Source organism: Heliangelus exortis, chromosome 13, assembly GCF_036169615.1.
Source record: "Heliangelus exortis chromosome 13, bHelExo1.hap1, whole genome shotgun sequence".
NCBI lineage: Eukaryota > Metazoa > Chordata > Aves > Apodiformes > Trochilidae > Heliangelus > Heliangelus exortis.
The window spans coordinates 6,329,479-6,353,480 of NC_092434.1; positions in this window are offsets into that span (position 1 = coordinate 6,329,479).

Sequence of the window (24,002 nt, forward strand, 5' to 3'; positions counted from 1 at the left end):
AATAACAGTGCCCACTCAATTTTACCTTTGGACACAACCATGTCAGCAACTGAGATCACTCCTTCAACAGGCTAATGGCCTGGTTAAGCAGTTACCAGAACTGTAGTTTTAACTTTAAAACTTACTTAGCTCGCTCCTTAGCATGAGTAAAATGTAGGTAAAAATCAATGTGAGTAATCTAATCCTGAACACTTATGCCTGTCTCATATTCACACAATATTTTCATTCATCTTTATCACAGGAAGATTCATTGTTGGTTTTGAACAGATGTCAGCAACACTAAACAATCTTCATTTTCATAACTTAAAAGGCACCTGTGTAATATTCTGAAGATAAACAAAAGCACCGAACTGATCTAATCAATTTTGTGGAAATAAGAGCTACTCTCTTCTCGGCAGTTTTACAAACAGTTGAGATGCCTGAGTTTGTTTATTGGTTGTTGATTTTTATATTAAATTAAGAAGTCCTTCACATGTTAAGTTTTGATCTGTCTTCTCTGTCCCTCTACTTTGTCCTTTGCACTCAGCTTGGTCTCTTGTATGAGCAATTCTTCACCTGCAGTCTTCTTATGCAGTGCATCTGCATAAGAAGTCACTGCAAGTCATTCAGAACACAAAGGGAGATACGTCTCAAGTTTTGTTTTAAGAAGCAAATTAAACCTGCAGTGATGTTATATATATAATGTACTCTCCTACTTTGGGAATCCACAGCTCTCCAGTGTGGTTTTTTTATATCCTCAGTTTCAAGCCTGTTGAGCTGGATCTAAACTTGCAGAACTGTCTATAAGACAGTAATTTTCCTCATGATGCTAAATAGTCTTTTATGATGAAAGAAAGAGGAAGTGTTCATTAATGTTGAGGTTTGGAGCCAGGAATTCATTGGTTTAACCCTGCTCCTAAGCAAAGCCTAACAAGCAGCCGGGGAAAAAAGGGAGATGCCTGAAAGGCTGCAGAAGTTATTAACTATTTTCTCAATTCTCTATTTATTTTGCCACTACATTCAACTCAGCTTCCTAGTAATCTGGGTTATGCCACACTCAGAAACTGCTACAAGAGGAACTGATTTGCCACACCCTAGGCAGAAATTTTCAAAAACTTTACAGCACTTTCTCAAGCTCATTGAAGAATTAAAATCCATGTTAGCAATCAGATGCTTCTCTCCTTTCAGACTTGATAATTGACCCACACTTTTAATTACAAAAACAAACAAAAAACCAAACAAAAAACAAACAACAAAAAAACCCAAACAAAAAAACCATACAATGAAATAAAATAAATTAATAGAGTTGATATAAACCCAGCTATTCATTCTTTCCTTTTCTATTTATCTGCAATTTTTTTCCCCTCCTATCTTTTCAATCTTACATTACTTTGGATTCCTGTTTCTAAGTTGTAGGTTCATTTTGCATTCCTTCAAGTATCAATGAACAAAATTAAATCATCCTTTTTCACCATGCTGAACACTGAACCTTCTAATTTTTCCATAATTTCTATGATACTTCAGGAGTTTCTGAAGGCTAGGAGTTCCTACAGGTAACACTGGAAAGAAAACAAGGATTTTGCCCAAATATTGAATTCAACTTTTTTGATGAAACTAACATATTAAGGACATATCCATATTTTCACACAACATAGAAAAAAAATTAAAACAAATGAATAAAAAATAACTCAGGTTTGTGACATCTGATATACTGCTTGCTCATTAGTGGTTCTGCTGCTTCAAAGTGTTCATAATTTTGCTCATAAACTTGGATGTAAATTCTTTTCTGTACTCACCTCTGGAGTTGGGTGAAACGAGAAGTAGAAGTGTTACAGCAGACTAAAGGCAGCCACTGCTTCCTGTCACTCCAGAAGCCAGTTGGCAATGACATTTCAGCTCAGCAGCCACCAGAAATTTCACAGCTTCAACTGATGCAGCTCCAGGGCTAGGTGCAAAAGAGAGGGAGTTATCATACATGTATTTCTCCCATCTGAGTAGAAGTTAATCCACTGCAGAAGTTACTCATAATCTTCTCAGTGCTTTTGCTAGTGGTCAAACACAGAATCAGTCTGTCTGAACTGGATTCCTACTGTCACGTCGAGCTGATCTGTTTCACTTATTTTTCCCAGGTCTTCTCCACAAAAGTACACATTTTAAAGTATTATTTCCAGTTAGTAAAGACTACTAGCTGACAATTTCGGGGAAAATGGTATTGGAAGCACTGAACACAAACATTTTAGAAGAATAATTGAATGTCTACAATGTTTGTAATGCTACAAACTTCTCTGGGGAATTAAAGACAACACTGCACTCCTGGTGCCATCTTAGTCTTACAGCTGTTGCTGAACTGATTTAAGTGATAAGCAAAGATCTACAGGATCAGAGTATGATTTTTTTATATATATAAAGTAACTTAAGAACCATAAAATCCAGCAGTAATACATCTCTGATGTGTAAAAAGTGAAACTATTCACTTTAAATTCAGCCTTTATACATCATTTTCCTGCTATCCCCTCCAGATACCAGAATATAGTCTAATCTGAAATGATATATATTTAGAGCCCTAAAATGCTATATTTCTTATACAGTTAAGAATAAGAACAGTGAAAATAATTACTTTTTTTTTCACAGGTATGTAAGAAAATCTTAGATCAAACAATGGAGCAAACACTTCAAAATACATGCACAAGCTAGGAAGGATCCAAGAGAAGCTGAACTGGAAATTTCACTGTATTATTAAAACAGACAGCTGTGTAACTAAACCAAGTAATTTCTTATTTTGTATAATTTTCTTTTCTGAGAAAATAATAGGGTAATTACTAAATACTATTTTGTAATTTAAATTTATTCTAGTACTCAGCATCAGGTCCAGTGTCCTAGAAACTGCAAGAATACCTTCTGCCTTTACCTGCTTACACTCACAAATGGACTATGCAAAGTAAAAGAGATGACACAATATTAAACTTTGAAAGGATGGAAAGGAAAATCCCTAAACTAAATTATCTGAAAACACACTGTGGGAAAATTTGGAAAGCACTTATTTTGAAAACTTGTATCTCTGCTTTCAAATAAAAATCATTTTGCTAGGGTCATCATTACCTCAAAGAGAAATTTCAGTTTTCCATAACAAACTGCCTGTCAGATATATCAACAATGAATAATCATGTACAAAGCAGTACAGATTTACTCTGCTATATTAAAAAAAAAAAAAAAAAGCACCACTAATAAAGTTGAGTGATACATTTTCTTTGAAGTAGAAGGACAGAGGAAATGGGAAAAAAAAACAATTTGATATCTGGAGGCTTCATGCTGCCTCCAGATATATAAAGCTATATGCAAAAGAATTAACCAAAAGAGTAATGTAAAATGAAAAAGATGAGTATTTCAGATATAGCACATCACTTGCAAGGAGAAAGAACACTGAATAAATTGGCAAGTTTGAAAAATGATTACAGCATGGGTATGAAATGTAGACTGCACTAGAGGATAAGATTAAACATGATTTTTTTTTTTTTAACTACAATACATAAAAAATAGGAGGTCAGGGAAGATGACAGAAATGTTTACAAGCAGTGCTGAGGAAATCTTTCAGACAAAGATAATCTTCTAAAAGAAACACGTCAAATAAGAAAAAAAAACACAGAAAACAGTACAAGTATTAGAGTGAACAAATATGAGAGGACAAACAGCCACCTGAATTAAGGATAGTCCTACTTTAATGAGAAAAGTAATACAAAATCTTTGTTACTATTTTATATAGATATCATCCTGCAGCATCCTCTGATTAATACACTTCCTGCACCATGGGAACAAATAACCTGAATGTGTCCAATGAGAACCATGAATGCACGTAACTTTCTTAAGTAAATCCAAGTAATAGCTTGAATATAACAAGAATCATACTACTTCCTGGAGGAGGTGGAGTAGAAGAATAATGCTGAAGAGTTGTTACTAATTTCTCCAGGAAACCTTGTTTGAAGGGGGAAAAAAAAAAACAAACAAAAAAACTCATCCTGGAAATGCCTCCTGCTGAGGAAGAATGTGAGTATTGAGTATTTCAGGCTCAGCACAATGCACTTAATACTGTAACTTCTCCCTTATTAGGAGCAGAGACAGCAAGGGAGAACACTAAAAGTGGGAAGAAATTAGAGTAATCCTGAGGCTGGTTTTAGCCACTCTAGAGGCCTTGGAGAAGGTAACTTTATCTTAAGTTGTACACAGTAAATACTAAAAGAGATCTGGGAGAGAAACAGTATCTGTCACCAGGAAAACACTGCCTGCACTGAGTTCCTCTACCCTTGCTTTCAGATTATGAACATTAATGAATAGTGACCAGAAGTAGTAAATCAAAAAGGAAAAGATTGTCTATTACATAGTGTCAGATGAAGATTGAAAAAAGCAAGCTATGATTGTCGTTAAATCCATTATTTTAAAGTCTGTTTTTTCTTGCTGATGATGGCTTAAAGAAGATTCCATTTTCTCTGCCCAGGTATGTGTAATTGCTAGGTATCAAGGAAATGCTTTTAAGTCACCCTGTTTGATAAGATGTATGTCATTTTGATAAGGAACAGGAATTAAATCCACTTTATAAATATCCAAGACAAGTTACAGTCTTAAATATCTCTGCAAATGCAATTTTTAAAAGCCTACTTATTATTAAACAAATGTGTTTCTTGCTCATTCACAAGGAAGCAAATTTCATATAAAACTTCAGCAGAAAGAACTCATGATAGAAATAGCCAATGATCATATAATTCTTAAAACAATGCTTTGACATTGGAGGAAAAAAGATCCTTTCATAGAGAAGAGAAAAAATAAAAAATGATAAAACATATACATGACATATAGTAAAAATAGTAACTTCTTTAATTAGTAGTATATTTATTGAATTCAACAGCTGGGTCTGACACATACTGAACACACATATTTTGCTGTGCATATTTTACAGATAGATCTGTAAATCTATCACACAAAGAAACTTTAGAAACTTTTTTTATATTCCCTATATATTCTCCTGCATCCAGAAAACGAGTTTTGTAAGACTAAACTAACAGATACCTGCATGTATCCAATTAAACTGCAGCTGTTTTTTCAATCATACCAATAAATACTTTCCAGCCACCTTTCCATCTTCCAAGTGATCATGGGAACAGCTTGGAATGTAATAAATATCTAGTTTGGTCTCATTTTCATAGCATTTTACCAGCATGCTAGAGAGTTATTGTATCAAGTAAGCACTTGTTAATGAGAAGCATGCTTTGATCACGTTTCTCCAATTACAGATTGGTGCTTAATGATGTGAAGATTTCAGAATAGGAGGCACAGAAGTGACAGACACTCCCAGTCCTCTCTACTTAGGATATCGATTTCACTTTTTATTTATTGTAAGCATAAGTTAGGCCTTTGATGCTGTTATTTTGGTTACCCAGCTAGAACCTCTGAAAACTACACTGCTACACCGGCTGACAATCTGCCTTCTTTTAAAAAGAATACATTTCAAAAAAGAGAAATACTGCTTTTAAAATTTTTTACTGTCTAGTCAGAAAGGTTAAAAGCACATATGTGCATAAACTGCCTTAAACTAATGTGCTTCCTTGTCTTTCTATATTTTGATAAAGGAACAGAACTTGTAACTGAAATACGAAGTATAAGGTTTATGTATCTTTTTCTCATTTCTTGTGCTTGGTACCCTACTCTTAAATGGAAGATTAGAACCATTTTATTTTGCCATGTTCCATCATAAAGCACCACATTAATGTGCTGCTGCTGCCACATCATAATATTAAAAAAAGGTGCCCAAAATAAGTCCAGTAATTTAATCTTCTAACTGGAATCCCAGTTTACGAGCAAAAAAATTAAGCTGCTGAGTTATTGCCGAATGCATGAACGTGGCAGGAAAGATGATATAAATTTGACCTGAGGATTCTAGCTGTGTGAACTTTAACTTTTCTGCAATGGAATAAATAAGAGATGACATTTTCTTTGAAGCTCAGTAATAAGGAACTCCTAGTAGACAGCAGAGCTGGAACGCTGAAGTGTCGTGACAGACATATTTTTTGCTTATTTTATTAATGTATTTAAATTAAATCTTCAAACTAATTTAATTTGAACCTTCTTTCTATAAAATTCCTGTTTCATATTTACTATATTGAGATTTGGTGACCTTTGATCCATAGCAGATGGAAGATCACACCAGGGAAATTTTGCGAGACTTCACACATTCTGACTACTGAGTGCACAAGAAAATATGTCATGACAGCATGACAGAATAATGTAGCATCTTAAAAGTGGATGAAACAATGCAGGAGATCTAGAAAAACAATTATTCCAAAAGTATTTGTGGAAGCTTGTATAGTTTTAGTAGGATGGGGATTGCTTTAGATTCCTTTGTTCTTCTATCTTGAAAGGCTTAAGAATGCAACCAGGTTATGTGATTTTTAAAAAATGGCACAGACTATTTTAGTGCTCTTTGTTTTTATCCACACTTCCCAACTGCAGTATAACACTTATTCCCAGGCTTTGAAGAATAGGATGCAAAAAAAGCCTCTTCTGCTTCCAAGCCTTTATTTAAGGAAGATAATGTTTGCCTAAAGATAATGTACTTAAGACACAGCTACACACCAGCAAGGAAAATTAGAGACCCTTTTTCTATTGGCAACTCTTTCACTAACAGGAGACAATTGTGCAGTGGTATGTCCCTGGACAATGGGATGCAATAAAGCAGAAGGCAATCACAACCATCTATTTTATTAGCTGACTTCCTGTAAAGATTCTGACATGCAACCAGCTCCTCTTCTACTGATGGTTGGAGCAGATTATGTACTGCATAAAAAAAAAAAAAAAAAAAAAAAATTCTATCAAAGGAAATTTCACTCTGTTGAATCTTATTTCCATTCCTAGAATAATGTTCTCTTCATCCACCATTTGGGAATGCAATATAAAGACCACAATCTAGTTCCATGCCCCATGGAAATGAGCACAAAATACATGCCTATGTGTTTATTGCATTCTTTGCTTTCAAGATCACTCTCTCTGGAATCAAGTCTCTCTTGATCACTTCTGTTTCACAGTTTTCTAAGAAAGAAAGATAAGCACATTTTAATGGGGAACAAAAGGTTTTCTGTGTACCAGAGGAAAAATTATTGGATGTCATTAAATACGGGGATAAAGAGCATGTTATGCTGAGACAAACCACAGGGATTCATCCCTGTGTGGATGTTTCAGTGTGCTGTGCACTAGAACAGTAGGTGAAAAAGATTTTTCACTCACACATTTCAAAATAAATTTAAGGTAGAAAACTTTGCAGACTAGAAATTTATTATCTGACATCAAAATTTTAAATGGTGACTATTCTATTAAAAAAAAAAACAAAGTAAGAATAAAATTATTCCATTTAGAATTCAGAAATCACTGGTAACTTCTGGTACTTTGAATTGATCCAAATTCTCAATGAAAACAGAGAAAGATGAACACTTTAGGAATTAATTTTACTTTATTTTCTAAGCAGTTTACTCCCCCTGAATAAAGCATAGCTTTCCATCTGCACTTCATCTCTACTGGTCCAGCTTTGTTGTGATATGATAACGATACAGTTGAAAGTAAAAAAAGCACAAATTAGTAAGTTTCAGAGGTTCGTAATTTAGTGACAGTTTTACTTTAAGTACCACTGAAAAGTAGGTCTTATTTTTCAAAATGTCTGTGGCATAAAAACTTGGATTTTCTTTTGAAAAGAGTGTACAGATCGCATGTATAAAGCAACTGCCCTAACCATTATGTAACTTGAGATTTTTAATCTAATTCAATGGGTACTCAAATGCCACTTACATTGTTTAAATTCTGATGACTGAAGGACAGTCAGTTTTTTATATAACCTACTCCTAACACTCTTGTACATAACCTGCTCCTAACATAAAAATCCCATAACTCTTAGGCAAGACTTATCTGTGGACTCTGAGCACCTTCTACAGGTGCCACTTGCTGACACTTTCCTTCCCCATGAACACTCACTCATATGACTGAATTATGATACAGAATAAATGTCAAGTATCATAGTATCAATGTAAATATCTGAATATACAGTAGAGCTGTGAATATGGCTGAGGAAATGCAAACTAGTTATCACTTACAGGTAAGTGCTGGACTGGCAGAAATTGAGAGTTCACTTAAATGTAACTGCAATACTATCCTTAATTTAGAAGAACAGTTTGAAGCTCTTTAGTCCCTATGACACAGAGAGATCTCTTCAGTACGTTTAAATACTGCTGGAGAAGATTTTCCAAGCAGACATAATATACTGATGGGTATCAAAGTTCAGGAGCTTGGGCATTTGTATGCTGAAAAGATGGAGATTATATGTGAAGATAAAGTCTAAACCACAAGGTGTGGTTGTATTAATGAAAAAACTAAGCTCTCAGGAGTACTTGGGAGCCAATTAACTTATGTGCTAATTGCCCTAGTCCAGTAACTGGTTGTTGGCATTGATTTTGACATTTCTTTTTTTAGCTTGACTCCCACTGGCACTGATCTTTATTATGTTTACTTTGTGCTCTTCCCAAAAAGGGCTGCAGTAAAGTAATGATTTTCAAAATCATTATGATTTTAAATTATTTTAAAGTACTGATTTTCAAAATTGCAAATGCTTTTTCACACATGGAACTGAGGTTCTCTTCTGAACCCAAATTTGTCAGACAGAAAAGGATGCAACTAAGACTGCCCTTCTGATCTAATAGAGCTCTGACAGAGCTGGGAATGAGGAAGCTGCATGTGTGACTTCTTATCCTGACATGTAGCATTGACTTGGGCACCTACCAACCTCCCTGTGCATCTCATAATTGTTAAAGAATTCAGACTCACAGTAGCAGTATGTAGTACTACATATACACTAATTTTTTCATTAAAATTACATGGGTTTTATTAACAGAAAATGTTTTCTAACACAAGTGATACTTGGGTAGGTTCAGCTTGAAAGTTTGGTTTGGTTTTTTTTTTTTTAAGTTTTAGTTTAAAATAAGGAAATTTATCAGAGAGGCTGGGGGTTTTTTGGGTTTTGTTTGTTTGTTTGTTTTTTAAATTAGATTACATTCTACAGTCTAGAGTAGAAGGAATACTGGGTGAAATTCCATCACTGAAGCAACAGTTTATACCTGGGAAGTATCTGTGGCTACTTTCCCTAAGGAATACAATCTAGAATTAGTTTTTGTGTATGTGAGCTACAAAAGATAACCATATGGGGCAGGAAGATGGGAAAAAAGACAGTTCATTACCTACCCACTCCAAAAGTGCACAAAGTCTAGCTGATTAGCCATCTGGTATTCAGAAAACAATTATTTTTTTACTGAGAGTATTACTGAGATCATAAAGCATTTCAGCATTCAGATATATTTGTCCTGGTTGCTCTGTAATAGTTTCATTACTTACAGTAAACCTCTATAAATATTTTTGTAAATGATTCTCCATGGCTGATATTGTGCTAACCTGTCGTTGATGCCACACTGAGTTTATGGAGATGCTGGTATAAATGCAAAGCCTTCTTCAATTATTCAGAAAGCTAATTTCAGAATATTTTGTGTGGGTTTCTGTAAAATTGCTCCTTGTTACTGTTGAGTTATGCATTCAAATACATAATAAGCAAATTTTTTATTTCTTTAGTATTAATCTCTCTCTATAATAAACAAGCATAGAACTGCTTTTTAGTAGTAACTTCTTTTTATACACAGGAAATTATATATTTTTATATATAACCACCTCTAAAAACAGATTAGTCTAGTTTTCAAGTATCATTTTGAAGGTACCAAATGGTTACTATTGATCTGCTAAATAATTTCCAACATTGTTTTCATCAAAAGTATCAACACAATGATCACTAGTATAGCTGTAACACCAGGGGCTTGGTTTTTCATGCTGCTGACTAATCCTGCTCAGAGTTAGTATCAAGTATTGATAACTATGATAATGAATAATTGGTTGGTCTAAACTTCAGAATTCTGATGTAACTGATGGTGACTAAGTGCCCAAAGAAAGAGCTTTTCAGAATGTTTTTGTGAAAATAATTAATCTGAGTCAGTTGAGGAATAGTATTCTAAAACAAATCTGCTATTTCCAGGCCTGAGCCATATATATTGTTCCCACAGTGAGCAGTTATTCTATATGGGAAAAGACCAATAAAAAATTATGGATAAAGGATTTTGAAATCAGCCGTAACAGGTAATGAAAAGAGTTGCTTAGTCAAACTTTGCCCAGGGCCTCCCTTGTCTGATAAATACACCCAACGAGGAACTAGAACCCTCAGCTTTAATGTGACTACTTATGGGTTTAAACTGTGTTACGTGTGAGGACTGAACTATCCATCTCTTTGCTGTCAATTTCTCCTGAGCAGGAGAAAGCAATGAAATCACAGCTCATGGCTACAAAGAACACTATCAGTGGCAGCCCATTTCTTAAGCTAAAACAAAGCAATGGAAGCTTGCTCCCAGAAAGAACCACTGCAATTTATATTTTTCTTCTTTTTTTCCTTCTGAACTAATTTTGGTTGGACTGTGACTTTAGCTAGCATTGAAGCTTTGAAACTTCATAGTTTTACAGAACGTGTGTACGTCTCTATGTACCTACACATTGATCTCGTCACAGATTGGAAGCTGCAATTCCCTCCTATTTTGGAGAGAAAAATACTTTGCCCTGAGCAAGCTTAAAACAACAAAACTAAAGCTACATGCCTAGATGTCTAATAATACATTTAGTAAGTTCAGCACGAAAACCAGATACCATTTGGGAGAACAATGCATTCAATAGCTACTACACAGCCCCTGAAAATGAACATCAGAATATTTCGATTGCAGGTTAAAGCCACAGAAAACGACTCACAGGAAGAAAACTCTTACATGGAAATTCGCTGTTTCTTACATTAGCTGCACTCATCAGACCTGACCCAACACCACAGTTATTCTCCACCAGTTTAGAAATAAGCATTAACTATTTTTTTTTAATGAAGAAACGCAGTGTGATTCAGCAATACGCAAGAATTTACAGCTCAGAAGTGGTGAAGCCTTTTTCTTTTAGTTCAACATTAACTCATATTCACCTGACTTTGTACCTCAAAAGAACTAACTTAGGTGCTTCATGGTTGCTTTTTTTTTTCTCTCTGTATTATTGCCCAACTGAGCTTACTTTTCAAGGGATGCAACAGTTTTCCTAGGATGTACTTAACAGAGCATTTTCAGTGCCAGGACCAGCTGCTCCCTAAGGTTTCAGGAGGGAGCAAGGAGCCTCCAGCAAAGGTAGTGCCCCCAGCAACAGGGCACAGATCTGCAGGGTCTGAACACAGCAGGCAGAGGCTTGGGGTGGTAAAGATGTCCAGTGACTGCCCCAAATGAGACAAGTGATGGACCAGGTCCAACATACAAACAGAAAGGTCAGTCAGAAGCAAAAGGAGTTGAGGTCTGAGACAGCTGACAGCAGGGTTGTGTGACACGGCCAAAGACAGTTCCAGATAAAAGCTGCAAATTACATCTGAGGAGTCAGCCCAAGAGTTAAACTCACTGACAAGGAACATAAGAGGTACACCAAGGAGGCAACACCAGAAATAAGGACATCTCTGACACAGCTCAAATGAGAACTAAAGCTTAAGGGCTGAGCTTAAACTGAGTGCCAGGCCCATGGGCAGGGTGTGGGTAGGAACCCCAGGTGAGGCTGCTCAGGGCAACTTTCTGCAATGATATTATGTGTATATATACAATAAATAAGCAAATCCACTCATGTATTAAACCCACTTTTAAAGATTCAAAGCTGTGATAAAATTGAACCATGTTCTCTGTACCATAGGTATGGATGTTGAGGGTGTTTTCTGTCTTTGAAGATAAGCATTTAAATCATATTTTGGGAGGCAGCTTGAAATATGCATTTGATTAGACATATTTATGTGGATTAATAAACTTTCATTCCAAAAGCACTTAGAAGAATCAGATACATGTTTATTCATTGTATTTGGCACTCTAACTTATACAATTTTCCCATTTTTAGAGCATGTCTCTTTAATGTCTTCTATGATTGCAATTAGATCAGTACCTAGAGGAAATGTATGCACTTAGAAATTGATTGAACCCACTATTAATAGTGCTTTTTGGAATCTGTATTAAATAGCAGTCAGATGCCACACAAAATGTTATTGTAACTGAGTATTAATGCAATGAGTAAAAAAAAAAAGAAAAATCAACTAAGATTAATGGACCATGGGTGCATTATCTCACTTGAACTAATGCAAGAAAAAAACATTGAAAACAAGGAATAGTATACACAAATTGTCTGTTTGCAACAATAAAAAATATAGCAGCTGATACTTTTAGGAAATCTCATTTTTAAAAACTGTGAATCCTTGAAAGTGTTGCTAGGTATTCTGAACTGCACATCTGAGAAAAAATTATGTTCATTAAAATGTGATGTTTTAATGTTATCCTGTTTAAAGATACTGTGTCACATGTCTGAAGGGTTTGCATGCCTGCTAGGTAGGGTATTGAGAATGTCTACCTTGTGCAAACATATAGCCTTGTGAAATGACACTTTCAGAAGTTATTTTTGATGAACTGTATACTGATTCTAAGAATAATTTTTTCAGGTATTATACAATCACCATAAACTGCATATGACACTTCACAGCTTCCCAATTCTGCTGCTACTTAGCCTACGAGGAAGTCTTGTAGGCATGTCCAGAATAGTACTGTTTTGTACTTAGGAGAGAAAGCTAAGAATCTGAAGTGAAAAAGAAGTGAAAAATTTGGGGTATAGAGGAATTTAAAATTGTAATTTTAAACTTAGATACTAAAGTTCTTGAATCTCTGGAATTTATCTGGGTTTGTGGAAAAACTCTTGTTACAATACTGGGAGATTTGTAATTGCAAGGACCCTTATAGTAGTTTCTTTTTTCAAACCACAGGCATTATTTAGAGTAGATCAAATAGTCTTACAAAAATTAAATAAATAAATTCGAGGGATGGGTGTAATTTTTAACACACAACTGCCCATTTTCTGCTGAGCATGTTTTATTCAGGATGAAAACTGCAAAACCTAAAACATTAAATCCCCCTACTATGATCGTATGCTTGTTATAGGTAGTGCTTCAAGTGCTTCATAGCTGTCTTACAAGGTTTCTCATGTTCATCTGCAAACTAAAAATTAAATTTTGTGTTCAACAAGTAAAAGCTTACATTTGCAACCCACCTCATACAATTATAATCATTTTTAACAATAATTCTACAGTTAATCCAAAGCTATCGACCGCTATTATTGACTCCACCGAGTTTTGAGTCAGACACCTAGTAAGTCTTTTTCTCTCTCAGTGTAAACAGAAACAGAATTTCCCTCCTGGTGCTTGCTCAGTTGTTCTTCAATAAAGGATTAAAAATCCAGACGGTAAACTAATTAAACTGTCTTAGAAAAAATAGGAATAAAAAAGTAAAATCCTTTTTTTTTTTTCTGCTGTTCATGTTTGTGTTACACATTCTGAACAGGCTCTTGGAGTATGTGCCAGTTACAAAATGTAATCCTGGGAGGGAAAGTTGGTAAATGATTTCTACTCATTTGCACTTATTTCAAAGGTGACTCCATCGCCACAATCTGAAAGACTCTCTGCCCCTCAGTAACAAATGATTACAGCTAAATGAATCCCAGAGGTTTGCCACTAATGCAGAACAAAGGCATAAGAATGAGAGCTGGGTTCAAGATCTATTTTTTATACCAGCATAATTTTTTGCTTCACTGATCTATCACTAAACAACAGCTGCTAGGGTAGAGACTTCCTGCACTGTAGGAATGTTACCAAATCCTTCAGTGACTGGTCGCATGTGTTTGCCTCAGGCCTTCAAAAAAGTCAGAAACTTGTGAAGAAGGACTGGCAAGTTAATGTCACCTTATTTATGTAAAGGTTTAGAAGATGCTAAACACACTGGAAAGACAGCCTGCAATGAGTCTCAATTCCTAAAGGACTTTATTGTGATCTAAGCATACATGGCCAACCTCTTTCGAAAGGGGAGCTGCCAGGAGGAAGAGGGAGGAAAAGTGAGTAAAGCACAAACAATGTGGGGCTTTATATATACTGTCTCTGAGATTAAACTTCTGCTGTATTTATAAGTAGTTTTGTTTGGTTTGATTTTCCCCAATTACCAGAGACCTATGTTCTAATTTCTGGATGTTTGAAATGGCCTTCCTATCAGTTTCTAGGCAAAAAGTACAAAAATGGTAGCATATAAAGCATGCATAATTGAGAAAAAACAGATTTTTCTCATGTTAGATGTTATCAGAAGTCTGTAAATAACAAGATTAAAGTAAAAGAGAAACTCAGCATTCTTTTAATAGTCAGCTTTTTGAAGGTAATCATTAATTGTGTAGAAAAGCTATGACAACTGTAACTCCCAAGTACATGAACTACATTACTGAGTAACTTAAGAAGATATAAGATATTGTATTGGTATTTTTAATAAAGTGACTGTAATGAGTTTTGTAGTTCACATGTGATAACAAACAACAAAACCAATAACTGTACAGAAAGTGTCCATGTATAATGCCAAACTAATTAAATGCAATAATTATAGATTGCATGAGATGTTCTTATTCTGCCCTGTAAAAAATGAAGCTGCAATAGAAACTACAGAAAACTTTTGCAAAGACTGTAAAATAAACAGTTTTTCTTTCCTCTACAGTACTAGAGAAGCCCATTGATGAATCAGAGGGGTAAACATTTGTGAATCTGTACAAGGGGAAACTTTTATGAATCTGTACAATGTCCCTAAGGACAACAAATCATTCTGTTTCTCAGCACTTCTTTTGCCCTCACCATATGCTTTTATCTTTCTTTTTGATATTGAAGGAGCTTATTCCTGTTTTAAAATATCATTTAAATGCATTGAGCTAATTCTGAAGAACATATGGCATTCAGTTTTGTCTGGAGATGTATTTCATATTAATGGACAACTGAAGTGGATTTGACCCTATTTTTATATAAAACAGAAGGAACTGCCTCATCTCCTGTAACCCCTTGCTGGCAGGACCACAGGAGCACAAAAAGGTCATAAGAGGCCTCAGCAACCAAACTGCCCGTGGGCCCAGGGACCCCACTCAAGCTCAGCCCTGGGCTCTCAGTTCCTGCCTGACCTGTCCTGAGGCTCTAGCTCAGCCCTGGCAGACAGAGCCCTAAGCAGAAAATGAAGTATGAAGAACAGTTTGAAATTTGTGTACCTTTTGCACTCCTCTTTTCAGCAGATCAGAGAAACTGCATCGTAAACTGTACTTAATCATTTGAGTTTACTTTTCATAAATAAAAAGGTCTGGTGAAAGACAACCATATGAGCACCAAGTTCACGTGGCTGCTGAATCAGGTCTTCAGCTTCACCACACAGATGGATAGAGAATACTGCCTCTAAATTTTGCTGAGAGCACTCATCATTTTCTTCCAACTCAGATTCCAGTAAAAGACAGTAAAGAACTGACTATTTCAATACATAGAAGACATAATACCCATATGGGACTGCCTGTAAAGAGAAGGATTTACGAACATTGTAGACTTAATCTGATGTCCTGGCATTTTTACATATGAGATAACAAGAGTTGAAAAATAAAATACTTTGTACTGGAACTACTGAAACAAGAAAGGCTTTGTTATGATTTCCTGGGTTATTTCTGGACATCACCTTCCATCAATTTTTTTAGTCAGAAATCAATTTGATGTCTGTTCTAAATGCAGAATATTATGTGATGAAAGTACTTCTTGCTTTCAAAGTTTTCTTTCATAGCATTTCTTAAAAAAAATCCCGTAACTGTCAGACCAAAGAACTGACTTGAAAAATCCATCTGCAGAAGATACAGAAATACAAAGTGCTGATAACTACAAAGATCTCCAGTGGAATACTTACTGCAGATTTGACAACAGTTCCTTGTTTCACTATGGAGTACTGCAATGAAACAAACCAGGAGATTAAAACAAAGAAGTGGGAAAACACATAAATCTGACACCTGCTGATTCTTCCTCTTGGATGAATACAAATTGATTTGGAGCCACATGAAAAACTGGGATAGGCAAAGTGATGAATGAGTGATGGGAGAACCATCCCTGTGGAGGACAAATGAGTTTGGCAGCCTGAGTACTTAAATTTCCCCACGTTCTAACACATTCAGGTTGTGTTGCTTTGAGTGACAATGTGCACAGATGTGCAGCTCTGAAAATTAACACTGTGCAAAAAAGTCTGAAGTACAAGTTAAAGCTCAGAGTATTTTGATGTTAAAGTTCACCTTGTCACATGAAGAATCCTCAGTCTTCAGCAGTGCTTGGAAGAAGTATAAAAATTTATCTGGAAAAATCAAATTTTATTCTTGCTACTGCTCTGATGTAAGTTCATTCCAGGCAAAAAGAGCTGTATCAGTGCAATAGTGCCAGTCCAAATACAATTTTGGGGACACAAAAAGCTATGAATGATTTCTTCCACTTTACTTATGAAGTCCCAAGGCAGAGGTTAAGACTCAGTTTGTAACTCAACTTCCTTTCTCAGATACAGCATTTACAAACATTTGTTCAACTCAGACTGAATGAATGCATTATAATTTGTATTTACGAAGTTGTTTATTCATATTTCTACAATCTCAAGTTTCCCTAATTATCATATCAATGCTTTCACGTCCCTATAGAACATCTGCAAGCAGTATAAAAAGCAGTGACTATGTCTCAGCAGCTATAAGATGGTAAAGCTCCTATGCCCAATCACTAAGCTATCTCTGTAGACAGTGGTAAGGGAGGAAAAAGGATAAGAAGATGACAGAGTTTCAAAGAGCCTTTCCCCACAGCTCGGGTATTCTGTCTCTCAGACACACTGAATTTTACTTTTTCTGACCTGATGCTGACTACCAAAAAACGTCAACAGATCTTCTGTAACAGTGTCCAGGTTTTCACTTCTTGTTCAGAGATACATAGTAGTTCCAGAACGAGTGAAGGGATGTGAGAATGACTTTATAATCAGTAGGAATATTAATTCCTTTTCTTTAAATTTTGTCAGCATTTTACAGCTGTTCCACTTCAACTCTGTTAAGTTGCATATAAAATCATGATAAGAAAAGCCAAAAAAAAAAAAAATATTGTTGACCAACATGCTTAAGGCATAAAAGTTATTTTATTAAATTATTTAATTAAAGCTCATTCAAACACATCAGAAGCAGAAAGTCTGCCAGAGCTGGTCAGATTAAGGAGTGAAGCTCCATGGAGGTTAAGCCACAACAGAAGAACCAAACAGACTCCTTCCATCAGTGCTCAATATGAAGAAGCCTCTTGACATCAGGGGAATCAGGGAGACTCCTGACTTAAGGGCTATTCTTTAAAAATTATGAGTTGTGGATTCAACTCAATTTGAAGTGTCAATAAAAAGAGGGTTTAGAAAAAAAAAATAGTAATTATAAAGTCATCAAAAATTGACAGTACAAGAAATTACTAATCTAAAAGTTCTAAAGGGATTAAGTACAAATTTGCTGAAATCCAAGGATGATGTGCTATCTATCAGCTACATCATCCTCAGTCACTGAGCACAAGGTGTTAAATGAAATATCCATTTTTAAAACTGGACTCAGGGATGATTTCATGAGCAGAGATGAGGACATCTGATCTCAATACTGAGTACATTTGTAGAAATATGAATAAAGAACAAAATTTCTAAGCAGATGGGTTGATAAAATACACTGGCATAGAGCAAATCCTGCTTTATTGATCTATTTGATTCCCTTAGGGGACTGTAGGTGTAGGTACAGAAGGGTGATCCAGAGGATTATTTAAAGCTATTTTTAAAAAGAACCTCTTCCAGAAGCTCAGCAGAGAACAGATATGGCATAGGACAAAGGAGAAATTTCTCTTAAGTGACAGTTTAAAATTGACAGTTTTAAAAATGGGATATAATGGATAAGAAGAAGCAGTTTTTCTCATAATAGGAGGGGTACCAGTGGGGTTATAGGAGGAACTATGCTGAGACATATGCTATTCAACATAGGACCCAGTAGAAGAACAAAATGATCACATAAAAAAAAAACTCAGCAGATTATAGAGAATTATTCATAATAATGGAATATAACGATTATATGAAAAGCTGCTGAAGAACTTCACAACCCTAAGGGTAATAAAGTAAGAAATTAAATCATGATAAATGCAAACAAATGTTAATGGAAAAGAATAAGCATCAGGATTTACACACACTAGTTATTTTAGCTCAGGAGACAGAACTTCATTTCATGTTGGATTTTTCTTTGAACAGACTAAAATCAGAACAGAGCAGACCATTAGAAATTGCTTGAAAGAGAAAACATTACTATGTAATTACATAAATTAGTCATGATCCAACAATTTTGGTCACTTCTACTTAAACTATAAACTAGAACCTAAAAAGGTATGGAGTGGCAGACATTACTGACAAGAGCTATAAGACAGCATCTATGCAAGAAAGTAAATAGAGAAGTGACACTAAAACTCTTCACATGGCAAAAGAAACCCCCCAAAAGGTCTATGAGAAAGATCTATCACAACTTTAGTATTTTGAAAGATCCATTGCAACAGATATGATTAGAGTACTCACTAAATTCCTAAGGACCAACAATATACAGCTTAACAAAATTTTACTAGAAAGAGTATTTTTTCATGCAGTCAGAATTCTGGAAGTAGTTGCCAAAGTTACAACCGAGAGAAAAAGTAAAAAAGGGCTTCCAAAGAAATTACACTTAATTTACCAGAGGTTCATCATCTGTTATGAAGCACAGTGGTTCTGAAGCAACAACCAATTCTAAAGGTATTTAAAATGATATTTAGAAATTACAAGCCTACATAAAAGGGAAGATTATATTTGATCTGTAAACAGGATAACAAATGAAAGAGACCTTTGTTTTGACATGGTCTCATTTTAAGGCTTTGCAAAGTCAACAAATATCAATAGCACTTCTGAAGTTCATTCACAAATACACTTAACTGTAATTTGGATTATCCATCTCCAGTTGCTCCTTCTCTTAGTAAGGAAATGTTATCCTTATTGCTCCTTCTAGGATATAAGATTTGCCTACCCTGCCTGTTATCACAGTCTTAAACATGCTTTACAAAATATTAAATTGCTGGTTTGTAAGTGGAAAGGCACACTCTGTACCTTCATGCAGACAAAGGACTCCAGACTTCCACATGTCTGCTGAAGTATTAAGCAGCCACCAGTTATTTTTGTTTGTATTTTTCAGTGATTCCATAGCACTGGACCAGAAGTAACTGTGATCAGTTACATGGTCCACAAAAGGGACTTGCAAAATGAAAAAACACTGGCCTTCTTTACACTGGAAGCAGTTTGTTTCATAAAGCATCTGAGTTTTGAAAAGCTATTTATTAATTTTTATACTATTATGGAGCTTCCCCCCATTAAAGTGTAATTATACCTCATTATCTTCAATTGTCAGCTGTTTTAGCTAAAGTTCCCTTCTATTTTGCTGTATGTAGAATGTATAGAAGGAAATGTTAAAGACTTTTCTTCAAATGAAAGTTCTTTTGATTGCCCTTTGGGTTTTCCTAGAATCATTGGCAGGTGAGCACGAAATCATGTTGCTGAGTAAAACATGGTGGCTTCCTCATAAAAGAATTCTTGATTACATTTCTTTTACATATTTATTTCTATATTAGACAGAAGATGAGGCACAGAATGTCAGTCAGTGAGCAGGTGATATCCCTGTGCCACCGAGCAGCACCTGTGCCTACACAATGTTTACAACAAATCAAGCCTTCCATGAAAATTAATTACCCAACCTAAACCTTGGAAAGGCCAAGTGACACTGATTGGGAAATCAAAGCAACAGCTGAAATGTTACCTGCTGCCTTCTCTGAAGGCACACAGCTTTCTCATTATTTTATTTTTCACTTCTGAGAGGTAGCAGGATTTCACACTCAGGCTCAGCTCGAATGTATGAGCTCTGTGTGCTGAAATCTGCACATCACAACTTTGTGTTTAATATTGGTTTTTACTGCTATTCAATGAACAGGGCTAAATTATTTTAGGCATTGATTTTTGAAGCAAATCATATTAAATTATGCCAGCAATTCACTTCTGTCTTCCTAAAACTCAATACAAATTGAGTCACTTCCACTGACAGACATCTGAATTTACATTTTTTATACGAGGAACAACTCATTTAATTTTGATTCTATCACTTACTGAATACCAGCATTTCAGATCCCATTCAAATACAGCAGCACTTCCTGATTTTTCTTGACCCCTTAGGAGGTGGTGGAAGCAAAAGCAAACATTTCAGAGAATATTCCAGAGAACATAGAGATTTTACAATTAGAGACAAATTCCAATTTCTTTGACTTAGATACCATGATAACAGAAAAATCGGAAAAGATTTGTTTTTTTCTGGCATTCCAGCCTGCAACTTTGTATGTATATTGTCTTTTTTAAGTCTTTTTCAGTTTCTTAGGAAGCACACAGTACAGACACCAGATTACATACCCTATAGCTTCTTCCATATCTAAACCACTTCAGTAAAGAACCATTTAAATCTACTGAACTTCTTTGCAGAATAAGAGTGTGTAGATCAGAAGCCTGTTCAGTAGAAATCTCTATCACTTTTAGCATACCCATCTCATTTTTAAATAAAACACATTTTTTCAAAAATTTAATGAAATACTGGCTTTTAAAAACAAATCATATCAGTGTGATTGCATGTGGTATTTCTGAACAGAATTTTAATGATTATTATAATTAGTCTTCCTGTTTTAATGTTGTGGCAATCCATTTCATACTGTGAAAACTTTTACAGAAATTTCCAATCCTTGCAAAGCTTATCATACAGAAAAGTTGTGAGGGGCAGAGGGAGGTCTAAATTATCGGAAAAGAACAGAATATAAAAATAACACAATACATGCAGCTCAAATGAAATCTTGACAGCTGCTACTCACAAATATTGCTGACATGGTTTATATTATATTAAAATTCAGAATTACTGCATTTTCAACAGTTTTGCAGCTCACAGCTGGCATTTCATGTTGTCAGCTTCCTGTGATTTACGAGGTTGTATATAATGTAAAAACGTTGTTTTAAATGGACAATTTCATAAGCATGTTTACTAATTGATATGCTGTGGCAGAGGAAAATGTAAACATACTGCATGTACCAGAAGTCAGAGTGCTTTACATAAGAAAAAGAGTTAAACCTAATAGCTTCTGTTTCATTAAATTTTTATGAAAGTCACTAGAAACCAAACATTTCTATGCAAATTTTAAATGAATGGCTTAATTTGTGAAGTTAATTTTGTAATGTCAAAAATGCAATGTGAAATGAATAAAAAATGGCATAGAAACTCATTACCAAAAGATATAGAAGCTGTTAACCAGACAGACCATGGAGTCTTAATAAAGCACTGTTTTCTAATAATGTTTACATAGGATTCATTGTGGTATTTTCCAAAGTGATATAAAGCAAGCCTAGCAGAAAATGCAAATGCTCTACTCCACCAATGTTCTTTTTCTTCTTCTAAGACCTGCAGAAATGATGGAAAGAACAAATTTCCTGGGAATTAAGTCAATATTTTATACATCTCATCACGCTTCTGTGTACCAGTCTTCAGAGGGAATACAGGATAGAATCTGTATTTCTGTAGTTTCTTATGACATAAGGCATGCAAAGTCAGCTGCATATAAGTAAACTGGAAAGTTTGGGTAAGCCCACAGAATTTACTGGAATCTGTTTTAAGTATTACATTACTCAGAGAACAAAAACACACTGCACTTCCCAAAGCTGTTTCTCCTTTTTTCCAAAGGCTACTATTAAGCAGCTCAAAGTCTGGAATAAACTTGTATGTGTCATACAATTTGAAATACAATTTCAAATGTACAAATCCATTTGAATTGTATCCTAAAATCTGACATACTTCTGATTATTTAACAGAGCTAGGAGAATCAGGAGAAAGAGGTGGCAAAATTATTCCAAGCCTAACCCTCTTTCCCTTTCCAAAACTTCTACTTCATCTGTAGATGACCTTTAACTATACAGGCAATGATCTGGTGCCTACAGTGCCACTGTTTCCATTTTTTTCCACAGATATTGTACTACAGAGTTGGAGAGAGGTTCTGATAGCATCACTGGCAACCCAGTGTCCTCCTCTGGTGACCCTCTCAGTCAAAATCCCTTCTCTTCCCCAACTAATATCGTCTCACTGAGGTTTTTTGTTTGTTTGTTTGTTTTTGGGGTTTTTTGTTTGTTTGTTTGTTTGTTTTTGGGTTTTTTTGTTTGCTTTTTTTTTAAGTCTGAATTTTTCACCACAGCCTGACAATTAATTTCTGTACAACAATATGAGAGATGCTTGCCATTCTCTATGTACATATATATATAATATCCATATCATCTAAGAGAAGTGTTTAGGGAAAGACAGATCTACAACAAAATTTATGAAGTGTACCTTCTGTATCAAGACATTCTAAACCAAACAGTTGTTAGTCAGCTTCTTTCAAGAATTTCTCAAGCTTCATTCCTGGTTACTGTTTTTGATTAAGTACTATGAAATGCTATCCTAGCTTGAATTTACTTATCTCATTTAAAATAATAATTTTTTCATAGTTTTCATGGCAGATTTTGTCTTTACAAATTGTGTAAATTGGGCTTCCAAGCAGCAAATTATAAAACTTTATAATCAATAGTGTTACAGTGTTAAGAAATAGTGTAAGGTTTTCATTATATTGCAGTTTAAGGAAAGCTAAGAAGTATTGATGTTTAGATTTTATTTATCAAGGTTGTTAAAACTCCTCTACACTGCACTGAAATTATTTTTCCACATTAAAAAATGTTATTTGGTATCTCTTGGGCTGAGTTTTAAACAAGATGAAGTAATTTGTGAATTAACTTATTTTAAAGAACAAATAAAATACAATTGTGTTTCTTCATTGAATTATCTTGAGTTGTATTGATCCAATCCAAGTTTAAAATTTATTTAGTCAAAAAATAAAGCAAAAATCAAACAGCATAACTTGTTCTATACCAAATTAGGAGGATCTACCCTCGTATTACATTAAAAAGATTTTTTTAAATAATTTGTATTTCACAGATGTAGAGACAACAATATTCTAATATCTGGAAGCTTCACAGAAAGAATACTTTTACCCTACATTTTACCTGTTATATTCAATCCTTGAATACCATACAAGCAAATTAAATATTTGTGTTGGAGAAGTCTCATATATTCAAATATTTGAAAGAAGCTACCTTAAACTTGAAAAGACATGAAATAGACTAAAGTGGAGAAGATTTCCCTGCTTGTAAATACACTGACCAAGTGAGTTTTCCAATTAAAGTTTAGTTTTACTCATTTATATTTATGTGACACATACAAAGAAATATTTTGTGGTGATTACAGTAGACACATTTTGACTAAAAAATATGCTGACTGAAAAGGGAAGCACAACACTTCCTATTTAACTAGCAGTTCAATTTTTAAGTTTCCTATTTAGGTAGAAATCTGATTTTTTAAAATATAAACAAAATCTTTCTGAAGCACCTTCTCATTTCTGAAAAAACACAATCAAATCCAGTTCCTTATACACACTGTCATTTTTTGAACAATACTACAATGCCCCATAGCAGCATATGTTGGCTTTAGATCATACTTTGGTATTATGGCTTTGTAAGAAACAAAGTAGTGACCACCATTATGTTTCATATAGGATTATTTCTGTTTGGAAATCTAATTTAATATGAAAAATACGTGTGATGGGCATTTTTTTCTGTAACTGATCTTTGCCTTCTTCTCCACACTGTTACTATTTGCTTTTCAGCTTGTTCTGTTCCCATATAAAGCCCATGGCAAAGCATGGCTTTGGCTTCTCTCTGCAGGTCTTCATCCCAACAACTGCAATGATTGATCATTAGACAACTGAGCTGCCTCATGTCACTGAGAAGTCACCATTTTCTCTAACTTCCCAAGCAGATGGCACAGGAAACTATTTCCTGAGATGTGAAATGAAATTCTCATTGAAACAGAAATGGTGATTT